The sequence below is a fragment of the Cetorhinus maximus genome, chromosome 13, assembly GCF_964194155.1.
Source record: "Cetorhinus maximus chromosome 13, sCetMax3.hap1.1, whole genome shotgun sequence".
In the NCBI taxonomy this organism is placed as follows: Eukaryota; Metazoa; Chordata; class Chondrichthyes; order Lamniformes; family Cetorhinidae; genus Cetorhinus; species Cetorhinus maximus.
In genome coordinates, this window is record NC_135891.1 from 37,182,211 (window position 1) to 37,208,205 (window position 25,995).

The 25,995-nt window shown below is 44.7% G+C and overlaps 1 long non-coding RNA gene across 3 annotated transcripts in view; it reads right to left on the reverse strand.

Annotated features, from left to right (window-relative positions):
- Window positions 1-25,995, reverse strand: part of LOC144688550 (uncharacterized) — a 213,787-nt gene that overhangs the window by 97,089 nt on the left and 90,703 nt on the right. For all 3 annotated transcript variants that reach the window (XR_013578435.1, XR_013578434.1, XR_013578436.1), the window contains one exon: window positions 9,085-9,165. This is a non-coding gene — a long non-coding RNA (uncharacterized LOC144688550). The remainder of the gene's footprint in view (window positions 1-9,084; window positions 9,166-25,995) is intronic.

Below are 25,995 nucleotides of genomic sequence, written 5' to 3' on the forward strand. Positions count from 1 at the left end.
TGTGTTGGTAGTGATTGCGTGAATCATTTAATGTCTGATTTTTACTTTTCCTCCAACCATGCCATCAAAATCAGAAACATTTTGGTCCCGCTATTAACTTAGAGGTGTGAGACGAGTGGGCTGAGTTTGATGTTGTGTGGAAAACCTGGAAAGAATTTCAGAAGGTCTGCCTGTAGTATTTTAACACAATCATTCCATTACAATTTTACTTCTGGGTTTGGCATTGATTACGCAGCAGTGGCATGGTGTGGACCAGGATGACTCAATCTCAACTCGGTGTATTTAAAGAGCCAATTCAAAAAGAGGGAGAAATCGCATCATAGATTGAGGGCACTGAAAGGCTTTTTTTTATTTGTTCATGGAATGTGGGCATTGCTGGCTGGGCCAGCATTTATTGCCCATCCCTAATTGCCCTTGAAAAGTTGGTGGTGAGCTGCCTTCTTGAATCACTGCATCCACATGATGTTGGTATTCATACAGTGCAGTTAGAGACAGAGTTCCAGGATTAGGATCCAGCGATGATGAGGGAATGGTATATATTTCCAAATGAGGACCTTGTGTGATTGGAGTGGCGTTGCAAGTTTCCATGTACTTGCTCCCCTTGTTCTGCTAGTGGTCATGAGTTTGAGAGGTGTTGTCAAAGAGGCCTTGGTAAGCTGCTGCAGTGCGTCTTGTAGATATTACACACTGTAGCCACGGTGCACTGGAGATGGAGGAAGTGGATGTTTAAAGTGGTGGTTGGGGTGCCAGTCAAGCAGGTTACTTTGCCCTGGATGGTATCGAGCTTTTTGAGTGTTGGATCAGCATTCATCCAAGCAAGTGGAAGGTATTCCATCCCTGCCTCATGCCTTGTAGATGGTGACAAGGCTTTGGGGAGTCAGGAGCTGAGTTACTCAATACAGAATATCCAGTCTCTGACCTGCTCTTGTAGCCACAGCGTTTGTGTAGCTGGTCCTGTTCAGTTTCTGGTGAATGATGATCCCCAGGATGCTGGGGATTCATAGAAAACATAGAAAATAGGAGCTGGAGTAGGTCATTCGGCCCTTTGAGCCTACTCCACCATTCAATATGATCATGGCTGATCCTCTATCTCAACGCCATACTCCCACTCTCTCCTCATATCCCTTGACACCTTTCGAGTGCAGAAATCTATCTATTTTCTTAAATATATTCAGTGACTTGGCCTCCACAGCCTTCTGTGGTAGAGAATTCCACAGGTTCACCACCCTCCGTGTGAAGAGGTTTCTGCTCAGCTCAGTCCTAAATGACCTAGCCTGTAACCTGAGACTGTGGCCCCATTTCCTTGCCATAGAGAGCGCAGCGAGGTCAAGGCCCCCCAGCCAGAAGAAACACCATCCCTGCACACAGTCTGTCCATCCCTGTCAGAATTTTATAGGTTTCAATGAGATCCCCTCTCATTCTCCTAAACTCCAGTGTATACAGGCCTAGTTGACCCAATCTCTCCTTATACAACAATCCTGCCATCTCAAGAATCAGTCTGGTGAACCTTTGCTGCACTCCCTCTATGGCAAGTATGTCCTTTCTTAGGTAAGGAGGCCAAAATTGCACACAATACTCCAGGTGTGGTCTCACCAAGGCCCTGTACAGCTGCAGTAAGACATCCTTGCTCCTGTACTCAAGTTCTCTTGCAATGAAGGCCAACATACCATTTGCCTTCTTAACTGCTTGCTGCACCTGCATGCAGTGGTAATGCTGTTGGAAGTCAAGGTGTGGTTAGGCTTTCTCTTATTGGAGATGGCCATTGCCTGGCACTTGTGTGGCATGACTGTTGCTTGTCACTTATCAGCCCAAGCCTGAATGTTGTCCAGAATTTGCTACAAGCAGGCATGGACTGCTTCAGTGTCTGAGGAGTTGCGAATGGAACTGAACATTGTGCAATCATCAGTGAACATCTGCATTCCTAAACTTATAGTGGAGGGAATGTCTTTGAAAACCAGCTGAAGTTGGTTGGGCCTGGAACATTACCCTGAGGAACTCCTGCAGTGATGTCCTGGGACTGAGATGTCCTGGGACCTCCAATAATCACAGCCATCTTCCTTTGTGCTAAGTATGAATCTGGCAAGTCAAAAGTTTCCCCCGATTCCCATTGATTTCAACTTTACAAAGGCTCCTCGATGCCAAACTCCATCAAATGCTGCCTTGATGTCAAGGGCAGTAACTCTCACCTGTGCCCTGTTTTAGTGAGGCCTCATTTGATGAACTCTTGGCACAGTGAGGAGTGAGAGAGAGGAAGAAAACTGCTGCCGCCACAGAGAATCTATGGCTGCATGTGGCAGAGATGGTCAGCAGGAGCATCATGTCACACTCCTTGATTCAGTGCAGGAGGCGCTTTAATGACCTAAACAGGTTAGGAAAGGTGAGTACAGTTGCTCAATTGCCTGTAGCCTGCTGTGCACAACAACCTTGCTCACTCGGCCTTGTCAAGCCTTCTCCATAACAACACTCCTCATACCCACTTGCCTTGAAAACACATCTATTCTTCTCATTCCATGAATTTCCTCACATCCCCATCTGTCCAGTCAGCACTATCACTCACCTTAATCCCTTTGCAATCCCTTTGCTGCCTGCTCCTGATAATCATCCTCACCAAATGCACTGCACACATCTGAACACGAGCCATTACTGTCATACATAGATTTATTCTTTCCCCCAGAAAGAGAGCAGAACTTTACAGAGAGGGAATGAATGCTTGTTAATGAATGGGAAGACATGAATTGATGGGAACAGACCATGTGTGCCCAGCACCTTGCTCCTCCTACACCTCCTCACTGCTGAGCAATGTTGTGCAGAGGGCAGAGTGCCATGATCATTCTGGAAATTCTGGCTGGTGCAAACTAAAGGGTACCTCCAGGTCTGTCCAGGCACCATGAGCACATTTGAGCATGTCACTCACTTGCTTGAGTACATATCTAGTGGCCACATGACTTTCATTGTACCATTCTTAGGCTTCATTGTTTGGGTTTCTCACTTGTGTCATCAACTAAATTTATAGTGAGTATCCTTTATATCCTCGCAGATGCCCCTTGGCCAGTATTTTATGCTCCCCTGCCCCCCGCACCCCCCACTGCCCCTGGGAGTGGGCTGGGTAGCAGGAAAGGCATAAAATCAAGTAGGATGTTGGGGGTGGGGGTGGGGGGTGGGGAGGGGGTGGTCATCGTGCCTGTTGGCACTCCCTTCCATTGATATTTTACCAGTGGTAGGGTAGATGTCGGGCCACCTGCCCACCCTTGGGCCAATTGACGTCTTTAAGTGGCCAATTAATGGCCACATAAGGGCTTCTTCCCATTGACATTTTTGGCAAAGCTGCCAGGTATGCTCAGGCAGCCTGGCTGCAGGCTGTGGGGCAGTCGCTCCTGATCGGGCATTCTGTGCCCCTTGGGGGACCCCCTTGCCCAATACAAGGGCTAACCCTGCTTGAACAACCCCCAGGACACTCGATCACACCCCAGGCAGTAGGTATTCTTCTAGGAGGGTGCAGATGTCTGCCACCACCTTGCGCGACGATCTCAAGCTCCTAAAAAACTGCTCTTCTTAGAGGTTAAGGGAGCTAGCCTCTGCCTGTGCACCCTGTTATAGGGGCCGTGCTCCCTGCAAGCTTGATTTCTCTGCTGTTCACCTCTCTGCTGCTCCACTTTGCGCTAACCAGCTGCAGGTCTCTCAACAGAAGCAGTTGCTGCTTCTGCTGCTCTCCTCACTGTGGCCCCCTCTCTGCTCATCACTTCAGCTCTCTGCACAGCAGACTGTTTCTGCTGCTGATGGTCAGCTTGTTCGTCATGATCGATAAGAAAGCAGCAGAGGTCACTGAGTATTTATTGCGGTGTGTGCCTAACTTTTATTGAGTTCACACATTGCGGTATGTTCTCAACTTGCTGATAATGGCTTGTTTCAGAAAGCCCAGGAAATCCATGAATGTACCTTTAATATAAATGTAGGATTAATGAAAAGTGCAGGAGGGCATGCCAAGGCCAGCCCCAGGCATACCTAAAAATGAGGTGTCAACCTTGTGAAGCTATGATTAGTTGCATGCCAAACAGCAGAAGCAGAATGCAATAGATAGAGTTAAGCGATTCCACAGCCATTCGCGGTGATTGTGGATCAGATCTAAGCTCTGCATTCCTGCCATATCCTAGTCATAAATGGTGGTGAATAGTTAAACAACTAACTAGAGGAGGAGGCTCCACAAATATACCCATCCTCAATGATGAGTGAGCCCAGCACATCAGTGCAAAAGACAAGGTTGAAGCATTTGCACCCACCTTCAGGTGGAAGTGCCGAGTGGATGGTCCATCTCAGTCTCCTCCTGAGGTTCCCAGTATCATAGATGCCAATGTCCAGCCAACTCGATTCACTCCATGTGATATCAAGATGGCTGAAGGCACTGGATGCTGCAAGGCTATGGGTCCCGACAACATTCCAGCAGTAGTATGGAAGACTTGTGCTTCAGAACTAGCCCTGCTCCTAGCCAAGCTGTTCCAGTACAGCTACAACACTGGCACCTGCACAACAATGTGGAAAATTGCCCAGGTACATCTTGTCTACAAAAAGCAGGACAACTTCAACCTGACCAATTACCACCCCATCAGTCTACTCTCAATCATTAGTAAAACGATGGAAAGTGTTGTTGACAGTGCTGTCAAACAGCAATAATCTCATCGCTGATGCTCAGCTTGGATTCTGCCAGGGTCACTCAGCTCCTAGTCTTATTACAGTGTTGGTCCAGACACGGACAAATGAGCTGAACATATGAGGTGAGAGTGACTGCTCTTGACATCAAGGCAGCATTTGACCAAGTGTGGCATTAAGGACCCCGTGCAAAACTGGAGTCAATGGGAATCAGGGGGAAAATGCTCCACTGGTTGGAGTCATAACTAGCACAGAGGATTGTGATTGTTGGAGGTCAATCATCTCAGTCTCAGGACCTCGCTGCAGGAGTTCCTCAGGGTAATGTCGTAGGCCTAACCATCTTCAGTTGCTTCGTCAAAGACCTTCCTTCTGTTACAAGGTCAGAAGTGGGAATGTTCGCTGATGATTGCACAATATTCAATACCAGTTGTGACTCCTCAGATACTGAAGCAGTCCATGTCTACGTACAGCAAGAGTTAGGCAACATTCAGGCTCGGGCTGATAAGTGGCAAGTAACATTTACGCAACACAAGTGCCAGACAGTGACAATCTCCAATAACAGAGAATCTAACCATCTCCCCTTGACATTGAAGGGCATTACCATCACTGAATCTCCCACTATCAACATCCTGGATTTACCATTAACCAGAAACTGAACTGGACCAGCCATACTGTGGCTACAAGTGCAGGTCAGGGGCTCAGAATTCTCTGGTGGGTAATTCACCTCCTGATTCCCCAAAATCTTCCCACCATCTGCAAGGCACGTCAGGAGAGTGACAAAATACTCTCCTGGATGAGTGCAGCCCCAACAACATGCAAGAAGCTCAACACCATCCAGGACAAAGCTGCCCGCTTGATTGGCATCCCATCCATCATCTTAAACATTCTCTCCCTCCAACACCGAGGCACAGTGGCAGCAGTGTGTACCATCTACAAGATGCACTGCAACAACTTACCAAGGCTCCTTTGACAACACTTTCCTAACTTGTGACCTCTACAACCTAGAAGGACATTTGCAGCAGATGCATGGGAACACCACCAGTTGCAAGTTGGCTTCCAAGTCACACACCATCCTGACTTGGGACTATATTGTCGTTCCTTCACTGTTGCTGTGTCACAATCATGGAAGTTCCTTCAGCACTGTGGGTGTATCTGCACCACATGGACTGAAGCATTTCAAAAAGGCAGCTCACCACTACGTTCTTCAGGGCAATTAGGAATGGAAAACAAATGCTGGCCTTGCCAGCAACAACCACATCCTTTGAAAGAGCCAAATTAAAATATCAGCCAGGATTTTCTGGTCCCACCCGCCATGGGACTGGAAATTTCCATGCGAAGTCAACGGACCTCTGGCTGGTCCATCAAATTTTCTGTCCCACTTGCGACGACTCCTTCTGCAGGTGAGACCAGAAAAACCCATCCATTGTTGCAATGGACCAATTGATATATTTAAATCACTAACCACCCTTTCTGGAGAGGACACATGCTGTCAATTAATATTAGTGCTGAATGAATTGCCTGGATTGGTGGGAGGGGTGGTGGCGGGGGAAATTTTAACCCTACCCACTGGGAAGCTAAAATGACACAGTTGACTTAACTGCCAATTTCCCAACTGGATCTCAACAGTGCTCATTTTAACTTGCTGTCCTGAACCAATGGGAGAAGGATTTGCCTAATTCTGGTGGAGTCTATCTTTTAGTATTCAGATTAAAACCTGGTGACTTTAGGCCTTTCTCACTGGGCTTCCAAGTCATAATCGGATCAGGTCACTAAGAAGGCTTGTATGGTAGGGTTTTTTTTATTGTCCTGGGCTGAATTTTATGTCCCGTGGGTTGACGCGCGCCCGACCTGATCACGCAAGAAGATGTCGGGCGAGCGTCCTGACGCTATCGCGCACTTGCGCGATATTTCGCTTGGTGGGCATGCACAAAAGTCCAAAGTGCACCCACCGACAATCAAGGGGGCAATTAAGCCCGTATGGCGCATCTGTCTCCAATACTTCGTGGCCCATCCAACTTTGCAGCTGGCAGACAGGCAAATCAGCCAGATGGACTTTGCATTTTCCTTCAAACCTCATCCAAGGGCGGGATGAAATTTCCATTATGAAATAAAATAAAAATAAATATCAGTGGGCAGCATTTTTATCAGCTACATTTTCAGGTGATTGATTGTGATGTATGGACATTTTTTTTCAGCTGTTAAAACCTTTATTTGATGATTTTCAGATCTGCAGTTCCCTGAAGCAGCTGTCTGCCTTCAGGGAGTTTTCTTGCAGCACTCACCCGCGCTCACGGTGATGTCATCGCCCGCCCTCTTTCTGCCCCACCCTGGCAGCGCTGAACATTTCTGCGCATGTTTCACGCTGGTTGGCCATTAATTGGCCAACCAGCATGAAATCACGGTCAGGGGCTTATCGCAGTCGATGGTTCGTTTCCTGATCACTCCCGGGCCCGCCGATTGGGCACACCCACTAAAGGTTAAATTCAGGCACCTATGTGGAGCTTTAAGAGGCAGGGGTGAACCTCAGGGCCCCACAAGAAAGGTTTAGGAATCCTTTGTCTCAGCCACCCCCTTCCCTCCTCTGAGACCCTCTCAGAAGCCCCTTTACACAGTTCCTTGAGAGCCATCAGATGGCCAGCACCTTTCTATGCTTTGAGGCTCGCAACTGCTTTCTGCCCTCTTCCAGCCTATTCTAGGCAGGAGGTTGCCCATATGGTCTGGTAATGAGACATGGTGGTTAATATTTATGATGTTATATGCAGAAAGAAATGACTGACCTCTGATGATTAAAATTGACACTTGGAGCCAGAAATAGAGATGGGGTGTGTCCAGAGTGGGCAGGTGTCACGAAACTATCTTATTGTGGGATTTTGTAAAGTAGGCTTCTATGTGTGTGTGTGTGGGGGGGGCTCCTTTAATTGAATTAGAGACGGATTGGCTGCAGGTTTAAATTATCAAAAGAGTTCGGTGTAAAACGGCATTTGAAATGCTAATGACATGCTAAGCAAAGGGAAATTTGCATTTTTAGATAAGGGGAAAAGTCGTTGGACTTTCAAAGAGACCTGATAAGGTTTTCATAACTGACAAGATAAATAGGGCATGGTTATTACATTTATTTTTTCCCAAAAGTGCTGACCATAATGATAACATAAAAGATTTTTATATTATGGGAAAAGTAAATTCAAAATACATGGGGGAACAATGCAATTTACAAATCAAAGAAGGAGAAATATATTTAAAGTAGGATGGAAGACTGTGTGGTGTGGCCATGTGAGATCATGTGAAACAGACTTGGGGTAAAGCCTCTAGCCACATTGCAGGAGTCTGCTGTTCCAGTAACCAAAGTTGTGTCAAAAACCTTTGGAATTACACTGTTGAGTGGGTGCTTGTGGTAACCTTGCTGGATTTTCTTTATAAATTTAAAATCTATTTTTGGACTATTGCCCTAAAGGGGGTGTGTAGTTGGGAATCTGGTTAATTAGGAATTTTTGGAATTGTTATAATGTTAAGTAACTGTGTAACTGTAATCTTGTGCATGTGTTTAATTCTTCTCTTCTGTTAGTAAATGTTTTAATTAATGTTTTTAAATCTCCAATGGTGTTAGTGGACTCATTACTTCTTAATTCAGTGCACAAACCTTCTTGTAATAAATATAAATTTCAAAACCGTTGTGATAGCATAGTCAAGTTTCCCTTGTGGATTTGGTCAGCCTGGTAAATACCACCTGCTGTATTATAACACAAGTTAAAAGGCCAGATTCTGTTCCCAAAATCCTCAGCCAGGTTCGTCTGATGCAATCAGTGGCTCATCTACATATAGTTGAAACCTTCTGACCACTTTAAACCCTCTTTCACCCAATTTCATCACCCTCAAACCCTCACCCATTATCCATTTTATAAACAGAACTCACAACCCCAATATAACAGTTTGAAGCCATTAAATAGCCAATGAATCGTTCCAAGTAAAAAAACTGACTCTTCAAACCAGCTGTGTAAACAAAGTCAAGCATTTGTAAAATGATTAGGCAGTTGGATTGCAGCCAAGAGCCCATAAAACTCCCCAAACACACAAATTGACTTCAGAACTGCTATCTGAACAGATGTCAGGACTGAATACATAAAAGCAATGGGAATAGCCCAAACAATTAGACATCTGTTATCATACTAGACTGCACTTTCAATATTGTATATTGAATATCTGCCGTCTTATCGATTTCATGATTTTTTATTCTATCTGCAGACTTTTCCACATTTACAATGTTGATCTTTACTTGACAGGTTGCCTGTTAGCATAAGTAACAATCTGACAAACATATTGTTTAAAGGGTGGTTACATTTTCTCATCACAGTACTGTCATAGCTCATCTTAATGAACACAGATACAGCTCATGCCACAGCATTTCATGATGAACTATAAAGGATGCAAAGCCATGTTACTTACCTCTTCCCATCTCCAATCCATGGGTCATGCCTCTATGCAGCTGGTGTAAAATCCGATTGCTGCTAAAATCCAGCCACATCCCTGAAAATTAAAACAACTTACATTAATGAGCCCACAATGCTGTTAATTGTGTCCCTAAAAGGAGCAGGCAGGTTCCAGGGCCCTTCCCTCCCCCGCCTCTGTGAAAATGGCCAAGAGCAGAAATGGATTTCCGGGTGCCATTGTTCCGGTCCTACCTCCATTTGGTCCCAATCCTCCTACTGAAATGTGTTAGACTGAGCCAGTGGCTGGTTATCTCACTCCTCTGTTTACAGCTTGTCTCAGTGTTAGGACTTTTTCCTGAGTCAGAAGATTGTGAGTTCAACCCCACTCGAGGGATTTTAGCACATTATCCAGGCTGACACTTTAGTGTTGAATGGAGCGCAGTGATGAGCTGTTGGAGTGAGATAATAAACTAAACCCCAGTGTGCCTACTCAAGTAAATGCAAAATATCCCATGACTCTGTTTGTCAAGAGCAGGGAAGTGCTGCCAGTGTCCTGCCAACTGTTTGTCATTGAACTAACACCACCAATAGCAGATCATGTGGCCATTTATCTGATTTCTCTTTGTCAATCGTGCTGTGCACAAATTGGCTGCTGTGTAATAACAGAGACTACACTTAATTGGCTATGAAGCCTAAAGATGATGAGGATGGTATAAAAATGTAAGTTCAGATTCTAGGAATAAAATAGTAGCAATATGCTTGTGTGAATTGTTATTAATGGCAAGTAATAGTTTGGCTACCCGCAAGTTCACTGTTGGGGGACAATTGCTTATTGCTTTGATCAATTCACTATTTCCTATTCCTGTATAAAACTTTGCTGGACAATTCACTTTAACATCAGTCTATGGTTCACTTCCAAGACCACTTTCTAATTCAAGTAATGTCCTTACAATTATTTCCTTATAATGTGTAGCTCTATCGGGGTTGCATGGTAAAGAGGTCTTGCTGCAATTGTATAGAGCCTTGGTGAGACCTCACCTGGAGTACAGTATTCAGTTTCGGTCTCCTTGTCTAAAGAAGGAAGTACTTGCCACAGAGGGAGGGCAACAAAGGTTCGTCAGACTAATTCCTGGGATGGTGGAATTGTCTTATGAGGAGAGGAGAAGGAAACTGGGCCTGCAATTTCAGGAGTTTCAAAGAATGAGAGGCGATCTCACTGAAATGTACAAAATTCTTACAGGGCTTGACAGGGTAGATGTGGATATTGTTAAGAAACACAAACTTACCTTAGTCTGAAGATCGAAGGTCAGGAACTCCAATTCTCAATGAACCTTGGGCCTCCCATGCATGCGCTGCCTGGAAACTGGCTGCACATGTGCAGTACTACCTTTTTATGTTCTTCAGGCCCAGGACCAGCACTGCACACCTGTGCATAGAAAAAAACAGAATAGTGTGACAACCCAGGTCAGGTGGCCGGGTGCGATATGCCATGAGAAGCAAATGCCCCAGGTAAGGGACAAGGGAGGGGGACAGGGAGAAGGTCCCAAAAGTCTCCCAGAGGCAGGGATGAAACACTGATAAAACAAGAGCGGGTCCCAGTTAAGTTAAGTTAAAAGAAATGAACAGAGAAACAGGGTCCAAATTAAAGAAAGAGCTGCGGGGACTTTAAATGAAGTTGGCTCGAGAGAAGACCTGAAGATCAAGGAAGGCAATCAAAGGTTAGTGACTCCATGCTGCAGGCTGTTGGAGCAAAGGTACCCATTTGGAGCAGTGGTGTTCTGCTTGACACAGCCCAAGATCTGAAATTGTGCTTGTAAGTTGATGCTTGAGGGTACTCGGAAATCCAGGGGAAAGGAACCTCGGAAGGCGGGATTGAAACTTTGCAAGGTAGGCCATTGTTGAAGCCGTCCATGTAGAAGTGACTTTTGGAGGGAATTCCAAGGCGAGATCTTCAAATATGGAGGTTGGAAGCCCCCGTGAGAAAGATAAAGTTTCATTGAGGTTGGTTGGCTCACAATGTGGCAAAGGTATTGGTGAGTTGTTAAGAAATCCATGGAATTGGGTTTGGTCGCACCTGTCACTTATTGTGCAGTGTGGTGTGTTCGACCACAGTTTGCCTGTTAATTCACATATACCTTGTACTTACCCGGTATGTTAGAGTATAAGGTAGATATTGTAAATTGTTTTATCTTCCTGAAATTGTATAGACAAGTTTAATTTTGTTTGTTCAAAAATCATGGAAGCTTGTGGCTTTATTCACCTAGCAAGTATCTTGAATTTCAAATTTTGATTATCTTAAAGAAAATGTTATTGGTCCCTAACCAGATCTCCCACCACAACCTGGGGTCTGGCCAAGGATCATAACAATAGGATGTTTCCCTTGGCTGGTGAGTCTAGAACCTGGAGACACAGGACTGAATCATCCCAGATTTGCATTAAATGCGGCAGTAGGTGGGTAAAACGACCACAATGGTGGCTTTTCATGCCGTATCATCCCAAACACGCCACATTAGTTATGCATTCCTGGGAAACATGCTGTTTTGATGGCGGGCGGGCTCTCATTCACCCACCAGCTCATCACCTTGCCACTTCATCAAGCAGGGGGCCATATTTAAATTCCAACACATCTCAGTGCTTCCAGCCCATGGCCACTTGTTACAAAAGGCAAGAAGATTGCAGCCCCCAAGTGTAGTGACCCGTCACTGGAACACCTTTTGGATGCCATGAAACAAAAACAGAATTACCTGGAAAAACTCAGCAGGTCTGGCAGCATCGGCGGAGAAGAAAAGAGTTGACGTTTCGAGTCCTCATGACCCTTCAACAGAACTGAGTAATATTAGGAGAGGGGTGAAATATAAGCTGGTTTAAGGTGGGGGGGGGGGTGGGGGGAGAGAAGTTGGGGGTGGGGGGGTGGTTGTAGGGACAAGCAAGCAGTGATAGGAGCAGATAATCAAAAGATGTCACAGACAAAGGAACAAAGAGGTGTTGAAGGTGGTGATATTATCTAAGAGAATGTGCTAATTAAGAATGGATGGTAGGACACTCAAGGTACAGCTCTAGTGGGGGTGGGGTGGAAAGGCTGACAGGGCATTACAGGTATAGATTTAAAAATAATGGAAATAGGTGGGAAAAGAAAAATCTATATAAATTATTGGAAAAAACAAAAGGGAGGGGGAAGAAATGGAAAGGGGGTGGGGATGGAGGAGGGAGTTCAAGATCTAAAGTTGTTGAATTCAATATTCAGTCCGGAAGGCTGTAAAGTGCCTAGTTGGAAGATGAGGTGCTGTTCCTCCAGTTTGCGTTGTGTTTCACTGGAACAATGCAGCAAGCCAAGGACAGACATGTGGGCAAGAGAGCAGGGTGGAGTGTTAAAATGGCAAGCAACAGGGAGGTTTGGGTCTTTCTTGCGGACAGACCGCAGGTGTTCTGCAAAGCGGTCGCCCAGTTTACGTTTGGTCTCTCCAATGTAGAGGAGACCGCATTGGGAGCAACGAATGCAGTAGACTTTAAGTTAGGGGAAATGCAAGTGAAATGCTGCTTCACTTGAAAGGAGTGTTTGGGCGCTTGGACGGTGAGGAGAGAGGAAGTGAAGGGGCAGGTGTTGCATCTTCTGCGTGGGCATGGGGAGGTGCCATAGGTGCGGGTTGAGGAGTAGGGGGTGATGGAGGAGTGGACCAGGGTGTCCCGGAGGGAACGATTCCTACGGAATGCCACCAGGGGGGGTGAAGGGAAGATGTGTTTGGTGGTGGCATCATGCTGGAGTTGGCGGAAATGGCGGAGGATGATCCTTTGAATGTGGAGGCTGGTGGGGTGATAAGTGAGGACAAGGGGGACCCTATCATGTTTCTGGGAGGGAGGAGAAGGCGTGAGGGCGGATGCGCGGGAGATAGGCCGGACACGGTTGAGGGCCCTGTCAACGACCGTGGGTGGAAAACCTCGGTTAAGGAAGAAGGAGGACATGTCAGAGGAACTGATTTTGAAGGTAGCACCATCAGAACAGATGCGACGGAGGCGAAGGAACTGAGAGAATGGGGTGGAGTCCTTACAGGAAGCGGGGTGTGAGGAGCTGTAGTCGAGGTAGCTGTGAGAGTCGGTAGGCTTGTAATGGATATTGGTGGACAGTCTATCACCAGAAATTGAGACAGCAGGTCAAGGAAGGGAAGGGAAGTGTCAGAGATGGACCATGTGAAAATGATGGAGGGGTGGAGATTGGAAGCAACCATCTCATCACTCTAAACTCACACACTCAAGCCCATCACCCATTCACTGGCATCTTACTCACTGCCAGCTCAAGGGACATCACCACTCATTCTCACACACATGCCCTCACATGTCCACCTGGCCTCATCTCCTCTGGAGGCTGCCTCCTCAGCCCTCACCATCTTGAGGCCACTTGCACAGCTCAACATGTGCCCCCACACACACCCTGGGCTACCTCCTTCCGCAGTACAGCCCTCATCCAGCAGCCTCTTCCTTTGCCTGAGGCCACTTCTCCCTCTTTGCCAAGCAAGTCCTAGTCCTGCAACCATTGAAAAGCCACCCACATATGGTTAAGACCTGCCGTGAGCCCCACTAAAAGTGATGTGGTGCTGCCTGTGAAGCCCGGCGTTGATGACTGCGAGTCATCACTACATGATGACATGCTGATCGAAGCAAGGTCGGCAAATAAATCTTGAGGTTCCGAGCAAAGTGCAGCCTGTCAGGTGCATGGCACTTAAGAGCTGTTGTGAAATGTGTTGGCATGTTTTCCCGCCGACGTGAGCGGACGATCCAGCGGGTGGGTAGGGGGATAATTCCGGCGGGCAGGCCTAATAATGATAGGCTGATGTATTACAATGAGGTTCCCGATGTCTGATGGCAGAGAACACAACCCGCCATGGGCGGGCTGAGCGGATGATCACGAACTGGTTTCACGCCGTTGTGAAACTGATCTCGCCATATTGTCTACTCGTGCCACCGAATACGCCAGGCGTTGGCGGGCACAAAAAATCCCAGCCACAGTCTCAGAAATAAGGGGCAGGCCATTTAAGATCGAGATGAAGAGAAATTTCTTCACTCAGAGGGTGGTGAATCTTTGGAATTCTTTACCTCGGAGGGCTGTGGAAGCTCGGTCATTAAGAATGTTCAAGACAGAAATCAATAGATTTCTGGATAATAATGACACCAAAGGATACAGGGATAGTGGGGAAAATGGCCTAGAGGTAGGTGATCAGCCAAGATATGTTTGAATGGTGGAGCATGCTTGATGGGCCAAATGGCCTGCTCCTGCTCCTATTTCCTATGTTCCTATGTTTCTATATTTGCTGGTCAGACAATCAGAAGGAGGTCAGCCTAAGCTTTATTTACTAATTCTTAATAATCATGCATGTGAATCACTTGACAGATCCCAGCTGTAGAAGCAGTTTAAAATTAATGCAAAGGTTGCCTAAGAATCCAGGGATTACTCTTGTTGATAAAATAAACAGAATACCTCACCAATGACAGTGAGTTACCAAATTTCTTGCAGAAAAAAAGCCACTAGTTGTTTGTGAGTTATAGGTCTCTTACATTATTGAGAAGATATTTGCACAATTACAGTAAAAACATAACCAGTAAAAGGTATAAAAGATGGGTGCCAGGATGAAATTTAAAAGCCACAGCAATAAAAGCTTTGATACAAGCTTTGTTTTAGTTTGTCTTGCCTCATGATTACCATAGTAACTGCTCCCTTATAGATTCTCTTCCAAAACAGCCTGGTTACTGTTTAACATCCCCACCCATATTAGGCTTGATTAGAAGAATCAATATGATAACATAATACACACACAATCACTCGTAACACCAAAAACCACGTGAAATACTCTTTGTTAACTTTCCTTTTACTCCTCAAAACTTCTTGTGGGCCACAGTTTTAAAACTTAGTATCCAGACAAGAAGAGGATGGTCAACGTAAGCACACAGTCAAATACAAATATGGAGATTCCATATGGTGAGTTCAATTTTATCTTTGATTTCTGGTTAGTTATGAATGAAGAACATGGATGAAAATCTTCTATAAGTTCTGGAACATGTCTTTGTTTTTTACCCCAGCTTGGGATATCTGCTATTGATTTCCGTGATCGAAGCTATTACATAGACACTTATAGTTAAGAGCCATTTGATCAGCTGGTCTTTTAGCCCTGTTGTAAATTTAATGTGGCAAAGCCTTCCATGGCAACAGGAGTCTTTGTGTTCATTTCAGTCACAGTTTATTATATGTGCATTACTGTGACTTTCCAAAGTAAAACACACCTTTCTCGTACCTACTTCTGTCAGGTAAGATTAACATTTTTTTTGGTGTTATTTCTGTAGCTGAGAAAATAATTTGTATCACCCACTAGGAAACGTTTTTACACTTGAACTGTACTTCAGTTTGAAATAATAAATGATACAGCTGTATATCAGAACAGTATGAAATTACAAGAGTTTAGTAGTACTGCATTGACATTTTGGCAGAAGTATTTTTATTATAACTAGTTAATAAATGATTAATGCATCTACCAAGAGATGTTAGTGAGCCGTAAAGTAGTCTGTATTATTTTTAAATCAATCAATCTTTTGTAGGAAATTTGTTTTAACATATGAAAAGTTCATTAAATTACAAGTATGAATATGAAAGTCATATACAGAATAGTACCATTGTACAATGCTGTCTGCCAATGAAAGCAGCATCTAAGCTGTTACAGAGAAGATAATGGTTACTTGCAATGTTTTTACAATGTGTTCTCAAAAGATTCATACAATATCATAACACTTGAATGAACTATGGTGAATGTTATCTTGCATGTGAACCCATCGTTAGCTTCATAGTTTTGCAATGTTTCCTGATAGTTCTTGTTCATTATTTAAAATGTAATACTATGATTCTATTTTTAAAAGGGAATTAGACAAGCACCTGAAGAGAAAGCGATTTACCAGGCTATGGTGAAAGGGCAGGGGAGTGGAACTAGCTGACTTTCTCTTGCAGAGTGCCAAATGACGTACATGACGGGTCAAATGGCCTCTTTCTGTGCTGTAACCTGCCTATGATTGTATGGGGTGGGCTTAGCCCTACTGGCCAGGCAGAAATTGGGCTAGTGGACAGTTAAAGTTCTCAAGTTACTTCCATACCCAGGAACTGCAGGGAGCTGTCCAATTGAAATTTTAACCTACTCAACTAATCAGGCAGTAAGTTTATCTGCCCAAAGCCATCAGGTACCATCTTGATATATGCATGGCAAGTCCCAAAGACCTTATCAGTATCTAATGACAATACTGGGGGTGACAGCGGTATTGGGTAATGTTACTAGACTAGTAATTCAGGGGCCCAGGCGAATGCTGTGGACAGGGGTTCAAATCCTGCCATAGCAGCTGGTAGAACTTAAACCCAATTCATAAATTTGGAGTTGAAAGGTGCTCTCAGAAATGGTGATAATGAAATGATTGTCATAGAAAACCACTTGGTTCACAATTTAGGGAAGGAAATCTGCCATCCTTATTTGCTCTGGCCTATATGTAAATCCAGAGCCACAATTATGTGGCTCTTAACTGCCCTCTGCAATGGCCTATCAAGAGCAATTAGGGGTGGGCAACAAAGCTGGCCTTGTCAGTGATGCCCATGTCCCATGAAAGAATAAAAAAATAACAATTTTAACTCAGCAGTCTGAACGGGAAGCTGAAGTATGTTTCCTGCCAGACCAACCTATCAAGAGAGAAGATTTGGGCCAGGACAAGCACAAAAAGACACATTTTGAAACTTTTTTCTCATGTTCCTTGTGAACTCTGGAGAGTAGGGCTCCCTTGCCCTGAGCTCACTGAGTACAAGACTCATTATAACTGCATATTGATTATGCGAGCCCAATCCTGCACTCAGTTCAGAAACTTCAGTTTGCCATGGGATTCAAAAATAGTATGCCCAGAGGAATATGTGTCTTGAGACTTCAAACATTCCTCCAGAGGATATACAGTAAGAATATTTTGGCAGATGATCATTGGTCTATGTTGTCATTATTTCTGAAACATCTAGCAAATTCCTTCCTGTGTTTCTGCAACAAATAACCCTGTAACTTCTTTCTCAATTGGAATTCACATCCTGTCCTTTTAAACCACATTGTGGCTTTCACCAGGCCTTTGCCAGTGCCCTTCTCAGTTGGTCATTAGAGAATGCAAAATATCAACCAAATGGTGACTCCCTCTCAGGTGTTTCCTCTCTTAGCTTCTGCTCAACTCTTCACTGGTTGAGTTTGGAAATTCAGACTATGGAAAACAATTAGATTATTTTAATCCCTATATATAATAGTTTAATGAGGCTTGCAGTCACTAATTTAACCATGGCCAACTGTATTTTTGAGGCCTCAGGAAACAAGATAGCTGAAGGGAGGCAAGAGCAGCTTTGGGGAGAAAATATGTGCCTTATTGCACTGCTTATGAGTCAAGAGGCGCAAGAGTGCTTCCTCCCTGGAGTCCCCAGGCTTCCCCCAGTCAGATCTAACCCCATGCATAGACCTTTCTTCTGAGGTCAGGGATTGGACTCCAACTCTGCCCCTTCCCCAACCCCATCCCCCCCCACCTCTGTCCCCCACTTCACTGATGTTGGAGATCGGACTTGCCATTCCAGGATTGGACCTATTTATTCTTGCAGCCCTCTTTGGAGCTCTCCCCGCCCAACTTGAAGCCAAGCTTGTCAATAATGCTGACTTGCTGCAGGGAATGTGTCAAGGAGAAAAGTCACACACTGTGGACTTAAAACATCACAGCATACAGGGAATCAACCCAGTGCTCTGCTCCCCCACCGATGCAACATACCTCTGTTAATATCAGGCCAAACTCTTATCCCACCACACACAGGTGCCCCATTTTACTACACTGATATTCTTGAAGATAAATTATCAATGGCAAAGATTCAGCTTACAATTACTGATTCCTCATGAAAATAGTAATGGTCAAAGCTTTCAAGCCTTGTATAAATGTGTTTTATTGCCACTTTTATTGCTAGGATGGAACTGTTCATTAAATCTCTACTGTACCTTGTGCAGTCATTTTCAACTCATGACAGAATTTTATTGAACTGTTTTATAGGGAAAATGTCATGAGTTTAACAACTAAATGAAAGGCATGACATGCATTCATAAATTAGAAATAAAGCTTGCTTGAGAAGGTGGGAGTAACATTATTTTCATAATTGGATTATAAGATGTGTATTTAGAATTCTGAGGTTCGGAACATTGAATTTTAGTAAGGGACAAATTAACTATTGACATATAAAATGCATGTGGCTGGGTTAAAGATCCAGTTTTGGGGATGATACATTAGGTTTAACAGCTGTATTTGATTCCCATCCAGATGGTTGAGCAACAATTCTTAGCTTTAACTCAAATTGGAACCTCACTGCCAAAGACAGTGGAATATTCTGCAGACTTAACCTGTCCTGTAAGGCATAATCTTTTTCAGCTACTCAGAATAGTAATAATTGTAGAGAAAGAAGCAACAAAGGATAACAACACAGATGTAAAACATCTAAAGCAATAAAACAAGGATAGAATAATGCTACGAATCTTAGAAAAATCAACATATTGGAGATTCAGTGCTTATAAAGTGGTAGGATTCCAGTTCTTGTCTGTGATTTCCCACATATAGGACAGAATGTAATGTAGGCAATGGGGGTCTCACCAGCCAGCTGGAGTGCCGGTGAGAGCCCCACCTCTCCTCATTTCTGGAAGGCCCAATCCAATCGGGCACTTAACTGGGCAGCAGCAGACCTTCCATGGGATCAGGGACCCCAAAGGCAGAAGTCATGCCCGCCAAGAGCTGCCAGCCAATCAGAGGCTGGCAGGTCTTCGTTGCTCAATAGCACCACTGGGAAGATGGCGACTGCTGCTTTTAATGCATCCACATGCTGCTGGAGATTGCCGAGGGACCTAGACCATGGGTGAGTGATGGCAAGAGGGAGAACATGCGATGGGGATCACAGGGAACGTGGCGGGGAGGGGTTGGGGGGGTGGGGGTGTGATCAACAACAAGGGGAGGGGTTGGTTCTCAGCAGACCTCTCTCTCCCCCATTTCGGGTCCTCCAATCAGGCACCGAGTGCCTTTGAATGAGGGGCCTAACTGGAAGCCCGCAAACAACTCCGGCAGGGTTTGTTTTACAGGCTTCCCACATGGCGGTTACCTTGGCCACCACTGGATTAATACCAGCAGTGTCCGGATAAAGCCCTTAAGTGGGCATTAATTGCCCACCTAAGGGCCTCAATTAGCAGAGGGATGGGAAGGGCATCCATGAGCCTGCTCACCACAGCACTAATCAGTTTAGAGACAGGAAGGTGGCAGAGTCCCCAGCTGCCACCCTCACACCTGAGTAAATGTCTCCTCCATCAAACTCGCCACGGCAGAGAGGGCATTAAATTCCATACGTATGGTGTAATTTTCCATGCCCACTGGCGGCGGGCATGTTTGGCAGCATGAGCAGACAACATGGTGAGAAGGCCAAAATTAAGCTTCACAACGTTGTGAAACCAGTTTGCAATTGTCCATTTTGCCCGTCAATGGCGGGCCACGTTTCCCGCCATTGGGCATCGGGAACTTCATTGTAATACACCTGCATATCATTATAAGCCCAGCTCACCGGAATCATCCACCGACATTGGATCATCTGGGCACGTTGGCGTGATTGCACACTGATGTGTTTCACAACTGTACAAAAGCAACTCGCACCAGGTGAGCTGCACTTCACTCAGGACATCAAGGTTTGATTGCCTACCTTGCTTTGGGCAGCCCTCGCTGTCATCAGCGCCAGGCTTCGCAGATAGCACCACATCACTTTTAGGGGGGCTCACGAGTAGGTATCTACCTACCAGTCCAGCTATAAGGCTTTTCAACTGCTGCAGGGCTAGGGCTTGCTCGGGGAAGGGAGAGAAGTGGCCTCAGGCAAGTGAAGAGGTTGCAGGGCGAGGGCTATACTGGGGAAGGGGGGTATCCCAGGGTGTGTGTGGGGGCACATGTTGAGCTGTGCAATTGGCCTCAAGGTGGCAAGGGTTGAGGAGACAGTCTCCAGAGGCGATGAGGCCAGATGGCTATGTGCGGATGTATGTGAGAGAGTGAGTGGTGATGTCCCTTCAGCTGGCAGTGGGTGAGATACCAGGGAATGCGTGATGGGCTTGAGTGTGAGTTTAGAGTGATGAGATGGTTGCCTTACCCTGGCGGCATGGATAAGATCATTCATCCTTTATCTGCATTGGATGGCCAACCTCTTCTACACAGCATTGGCACTGATCACCACTGCCACTGATTACCAAGCCAGAGCGGTGAAATTGCTAGGCCTTTTGCAGCTAGAGCCAGGGTAGAGGACATTACAGCGGGCTTCCATGGCGTCCAAAAGTCGTTACAGGTATGCATCACTGAATCGGAGGGGCTGCAGTCTTCTTGCCTTTCGGGGCCATGTCTTCTATGCAGCAGTGCTGGGCTGGAAGCACTGAGAGGTTTACGCATGGCTGCACTTTAGACATGGCACTTGGCGAGAGGAAGCAGTGAGGCAAATGAGCACCTGCCCATCATCGAAACCGCATGTTTCCCAGGAATGCATGATTAATGAGGCAGGATTGAGGTGATATGGCATGAAAAGCCGCCATTGCAGCCAACGTGTAAAAAGTTATTTTTCCCGCCCACTACTGCACTTACTGCAAATGTGGGACGACTCCACCCATAGGGTGGCTAACATAGGGTGTATATTTTGACATTGTGCAATTGTGTAAAATGGATGATAATGAATCAGCAGCTGGTTTACATATCTCCCAATTTTTATTTCCATTAAAGTCAAAATCTGCGCTATTGAGTTCCTAACCTCGGGCAGGCTGATAGCTCGAGATGCAAGTCTGCTGATTCTCCATAAGGCAGTATTGCAGACGATGATTGGTTATTACCTTTGACTTACCAGCCTGAGAGAGAAGAAATATAAGTTACCTGGAAAAAATACATTCAGGGAAGTTGTTTCCATAACAGAAACCTCTACTCGTTTGGTCTTTGGAAGGAATTTAAAATGGATGAGCATGTGGGATTGCGTGCAGGTTGGGGGTTAAATTGGAAATAACTCCAAGTTTGTCAAGAGCCCAGCTCCAACCTGTCAATTTCAGGTTTTAGGGAGTTGTGAGGAATAGTGGTGGACAACCGTTCTGCAGCTAGGAGGCGGGTTGGAGTTTGAAATATGTTAATGACACTAATAGTATCTGATTTAACCTGCTTTTCAGGTTTTACATTGGGTGGTCAGGTTTCGCAGGCCTCATGAAAACTGGTAGCTTAAAATAAGGATAGTTTCTGGGAGAAGGCAAGTGTCTTCACAGCACTGCTTTTGGACGAAGAAGAACAGGACCACATCTCTCCATCAGATCCCTCTCATTCAAAGGTCCCTGCGGTTGAACCTCATTAACTTATCAGGGCCATCCCAAGGAGATATGGACATATTGGTGTCGGTGATTAGACCCCCTCATACTGGGATCTGACACCACTCCCCTGGGATTGGAACCCCCATTTCTTCCCTCCCACATTCCCAGGATTTTAGATTGGTCTTAGTTGGTCGTGCAGCCTGCTCCAGAATCCTCCCCACCCAACTGAAAGCCAAGCCTGGCAATGTGGCTTACATCAGGGAAGCGATTACGAAAAGACAAATTCTGTAGAGTTAAAACCAATACTTTCAGATTTCCCATCCGAAATTTCGTCCTCCCCCATCCCCACCTAAGTCACCCACCTTCGTTAATAGCTAGGCCATTATGACCCTGATTTTAATTGCCTCTATCTGCCAGAAATGGTGGTTAAAATAACAGGAGTCACATACCCCTTCCACTCCCACTTCCTTCCTGACATTGCCTCAACATTAGCCTGATCTTTTCAGCAGGCGAGCAGGACACAAAGTTTTCTTCCCCAGACTTGTTTGGCATTGGGAAGTTTTTTGCTGCCCTGATTGGTTGGCCTTCCATCGCCCTGAATGGCCGTTCAGTCAGAACCCTCCGACTGGCTAATCAGGGATTCCAGGGACACACTCAGTTTGAACGCGCTTTCATGCGTGCAGTGGAATGGAGCTTCTGCTTTAGAAGGATTCACTTGGTTGGAAATAAATCACCTTTTACTAAACTGTATGGAAATCGCTCTGAAAAATATCGATAACTTTGATTTGAATGTGAAATGTTTGCGAAAGAATCAGGGGTAATCGTGCTGGTGGTGGAAATATTTGGAGGTCACCACACTGGTTATTTTTATAGGGGTTAAAGGGGGTAGAGTGAGAGAGACAGAGTGGGAAAGGAGAGGGTGAGAGAGACAGAGTAGGGATGGAGAGAGTGAGAGAGACAGAGTGGGAAAGGAGAGGGTGAGAGAGACAAAGTGGGAAAGGAGAGAGTGAGAGAGACAGAGTGGGAAAGGAGTGGGTGAGAGAGACAGAATGGGAAAGGGGAGGTTGAGAGAGACAGAGTAGGGATGGAGAGAGTGAGAGAGACAGAGTCGGAAAGGAGAGGGTGAGAGAGACAAAGTGGGAAAGGAGAGAGTGAGAGAGACAGAGTGGGAAAGGAGTGGGTGAGAGAGACAGAATGGGAAAGGAGAGGTTGAGAGAGACAGAGTAGGGATGGAGAGAGTGAGAGAGACAGAGTCGGAAAGGAAAGAGTGAGAGAGACAGAGTCGGAAAGGAGAGGGTGAGAGAGACAAAGTGGGAAAGGGGAGAGAGTTCTTCTAAAACTGAATGTGCCCTGAGATTCCCTGATTAGCCAATTGGATTGATCTGACTGAATTACCAATCAGGTCACTGAAAGGCTTTCCAATGCCAAACAAGTCTGGGTAAGAAAAATTTGTGAGCAGGACACCCGCAGGAAGGAAGCTGGGTCTCCCTTGTGCTAGGCTACCCCTCTCCCCTTCGTGGTCATATCCCTCCTCACCTTCTCAGCCATATCCATCCCCACCCCCTCAATCGTTCTCATAGACTTCCCACTCTTCCCGATCCCTCAATATGCTTCTCACCACCACTGATCATGCCAAGATCCTTTCCTCCTCCTCTGCCAACCACTGGGCCGTGGCCTGCTGCCTTATGTCCCAACTCCTACCCACCAGCCAGATAGTCAATCTAGACGACTGTCGGCAGAAATCTGTATAGATTTATTTAAATGAGGTCCCGCTGTTAAGGTCAGCTTCCATGTTCTGGCATTGCTGGGTTTGCTGCCACTCCGGGGTTCCCTGCACCAATTCTTGCAACTTCATCACCCCAGTGAAAACTGGGGCCCTTACATCTGTCAGTTAGATCCTGCCCTGTTCAGTGAGAAGCACAATTGCTCAACGGTTACACTGATAAAATTCATGTGTGATATAAACTAAACTTAATCTGCTCTGGTAATGTAGCTAGTTAAAATAATTTCAGTGTGGCAGTGATTTTTTTTTCATTTTGAAACTAAGCTGAAGATTCAAGGCCAAGGCGTCACCAAGGCTAAAAAGAATAAAAGAGGTAACATATATAAAGGAAGTGAAGACTTTAAAAGCCTAAAAATTATAGGAGGATAGAAAGGATCTGCACAGCTCAGAGGTGCTGCAGAAACTGGTTTAGTGTAGGATAGCATGCAGCAACCTTTGATTACAACAGAACAACTGTAAGGAGGAGAAAATGTGAAGGATGGCAAGTTTGCAACTCAGAGGAATGAGAAAGGAAAATTTAAAGGAATACTGGCTATAGGCAAGGAGTTTTGAAACTGGTTATATGACATTCACTTTGGTACAGATGCAGAAACAGACCTACAAGCAATATTGTTTACTGCAGTTAGCTATTAGATGAGTTACTTTATTACACATGAAAAGCAAATAACGCCATATGGTATCATTTTTTTTCTGATCTGGAAGAGCCTACCGACATAAATGTCACAAGAATGCAGTGAAGTAAACAGAGCAATGGAAGACATCAGTTAGAATATCTTGTAGAGCAAGTGTTTCTTGACAAGAGAGTTTTATCCTTGGTCACAAAGTATATCCTTGGGCTCATCCACAAAGGATTTCTCAGCAATATCCTTGAAGGATGAAGTTTTGGTCAGGATGTAACCATTCTATACAAACCATATGCACTTAATGGTAGCCTAATGTCAACAAACGCTCCACACTAAAACAAACAAGAGCAGATCAAAACAGTTTAGCATTGGGCCATAAACATACTTCTGTTGTTGAAATGGTGACATTACTTTACTTTATTATATCACTTAAACCCTTTTAAAAACGACAGATAAAAGCAATCAAGTTTTGCAGATGAGATTTTATTTTTTGGATATAAATGTATGCTGATAGAGGTTTCAGTATTGGGCATTCTGTTATGCTATAGTTAACAACATCAGTCTTTTGTGCCAGGAGGAGTTTGGGATATTGAGGAAACTGCATTAATTAATAAAGAAGAGTTTCAATATTATTATAATATTAATTTATTTGTTAAACAGTAGGTGGTTAGATCCAGACTAGATCCCCTCCTTTATTGCTTATACAAAGTACCAAATCTCCCTGGTACAACATCACTATTGACACTTCCATTTCGAGCACTTATATGTTTTGACCAGAAACAAATTCTGGCTAGTTTGGCTCAGATATCTTAAATTGAAAACCTGTAGGTGGTATAGGATTCCCAATCCTGGTTGAATGTATTCCTGGAGGTTCATCAACCACCTGCCTCCTTTTGCTCCAACCCATGATCCTACCATTGGTCATTCAACATGCCCATTCTCACAGCACCATTGTCTTCCTACACCAACCCAAAGCAAAAAGACTCTTTATTACCCAATTGAATAATTCTTGACTGCCAGCCAGCAGCATTTTTCCCATCCCCAATATTTCTTATGATGAATAAGCAGAAGCATTCAAAGAAAATGAATAAAAACACTCAATTTTAATTAATGTCCAGATGAATATTCTTCCTCCTTATTCTCAGCAGCATCCTGGAGGGTTGGCAACTATGGTGTAGCAGCTATTCAATTTTGAGTTTCCAGGTTCAATTCCAGCCTGGGTTAATAGAATAACAGCTCATTCTCTCCTTGAGCTGTAAAGAGCTTGCACAACATTATTTAGTGCAGGCTCAATCCAGTTCTTAGCACAGAACTATCTATAATCCAATCCAACCCCCAGGATGCTTAATCTGTATTTTACCTATGCTATACCAGCATACTGGATGCTGAGCTGGATGAAGCAGTGTGAAAAAGTGTTCCATTCTCCAACATTACTATTGTGCATAAATCAATGGAAGTGTAAAAGTAAGTGGAGATTTACTCAGGAACTCACTGATCCCAGAAACTCCAGTAAAGATTTAATGAAACAATCACATGGGGTCTGTAATTCAGTTATAAAGGGTCCATTTCCTTTAGAACATAGGACTTTGTAACTTCAAACACTTGGTAGAATTCACACACGAAGGGTTTTAATTTACACCTTAATACAATTTAAAGAGGATGTCTTACTGGCATATTTCTTTCAAAACAAAATTGATAATGTATCTTTAACTCAAATGTGTATTTGATTTTATTTGCCTAGTTCAGTGGATGCTTTGAATATATAAGGTCAGTGCTGGGTGACCATGGGCAATGCTGACTAGGTGGACTTATGATTCAGAAAAAGAAGGGGCTCAAACAACATTAAGCAATAGGATCATTAAACAAGCGATTTGGTTTTGGTGATGTGAACATTACTTTTGGGCCTTATACCATCGCATATGGGCACACTACAGGATATAAAACTGGGCACAGCTAGTGCCTGCTGACAGAAAACAAGTCGGTGCTCAAATAAATGTGCTGAATGTGTACTCAAACTCACAGTGAAAGTTTAGCCCAATGCATATTTCCTGAATGAGGTAAAGTTACCAGTTATTCTGATTTACTGCAAAAAGTCGTGGGTTTTTTGCCTGACTGGAGTGATTTAATTTTGATTTAATTTAGAATGAGGT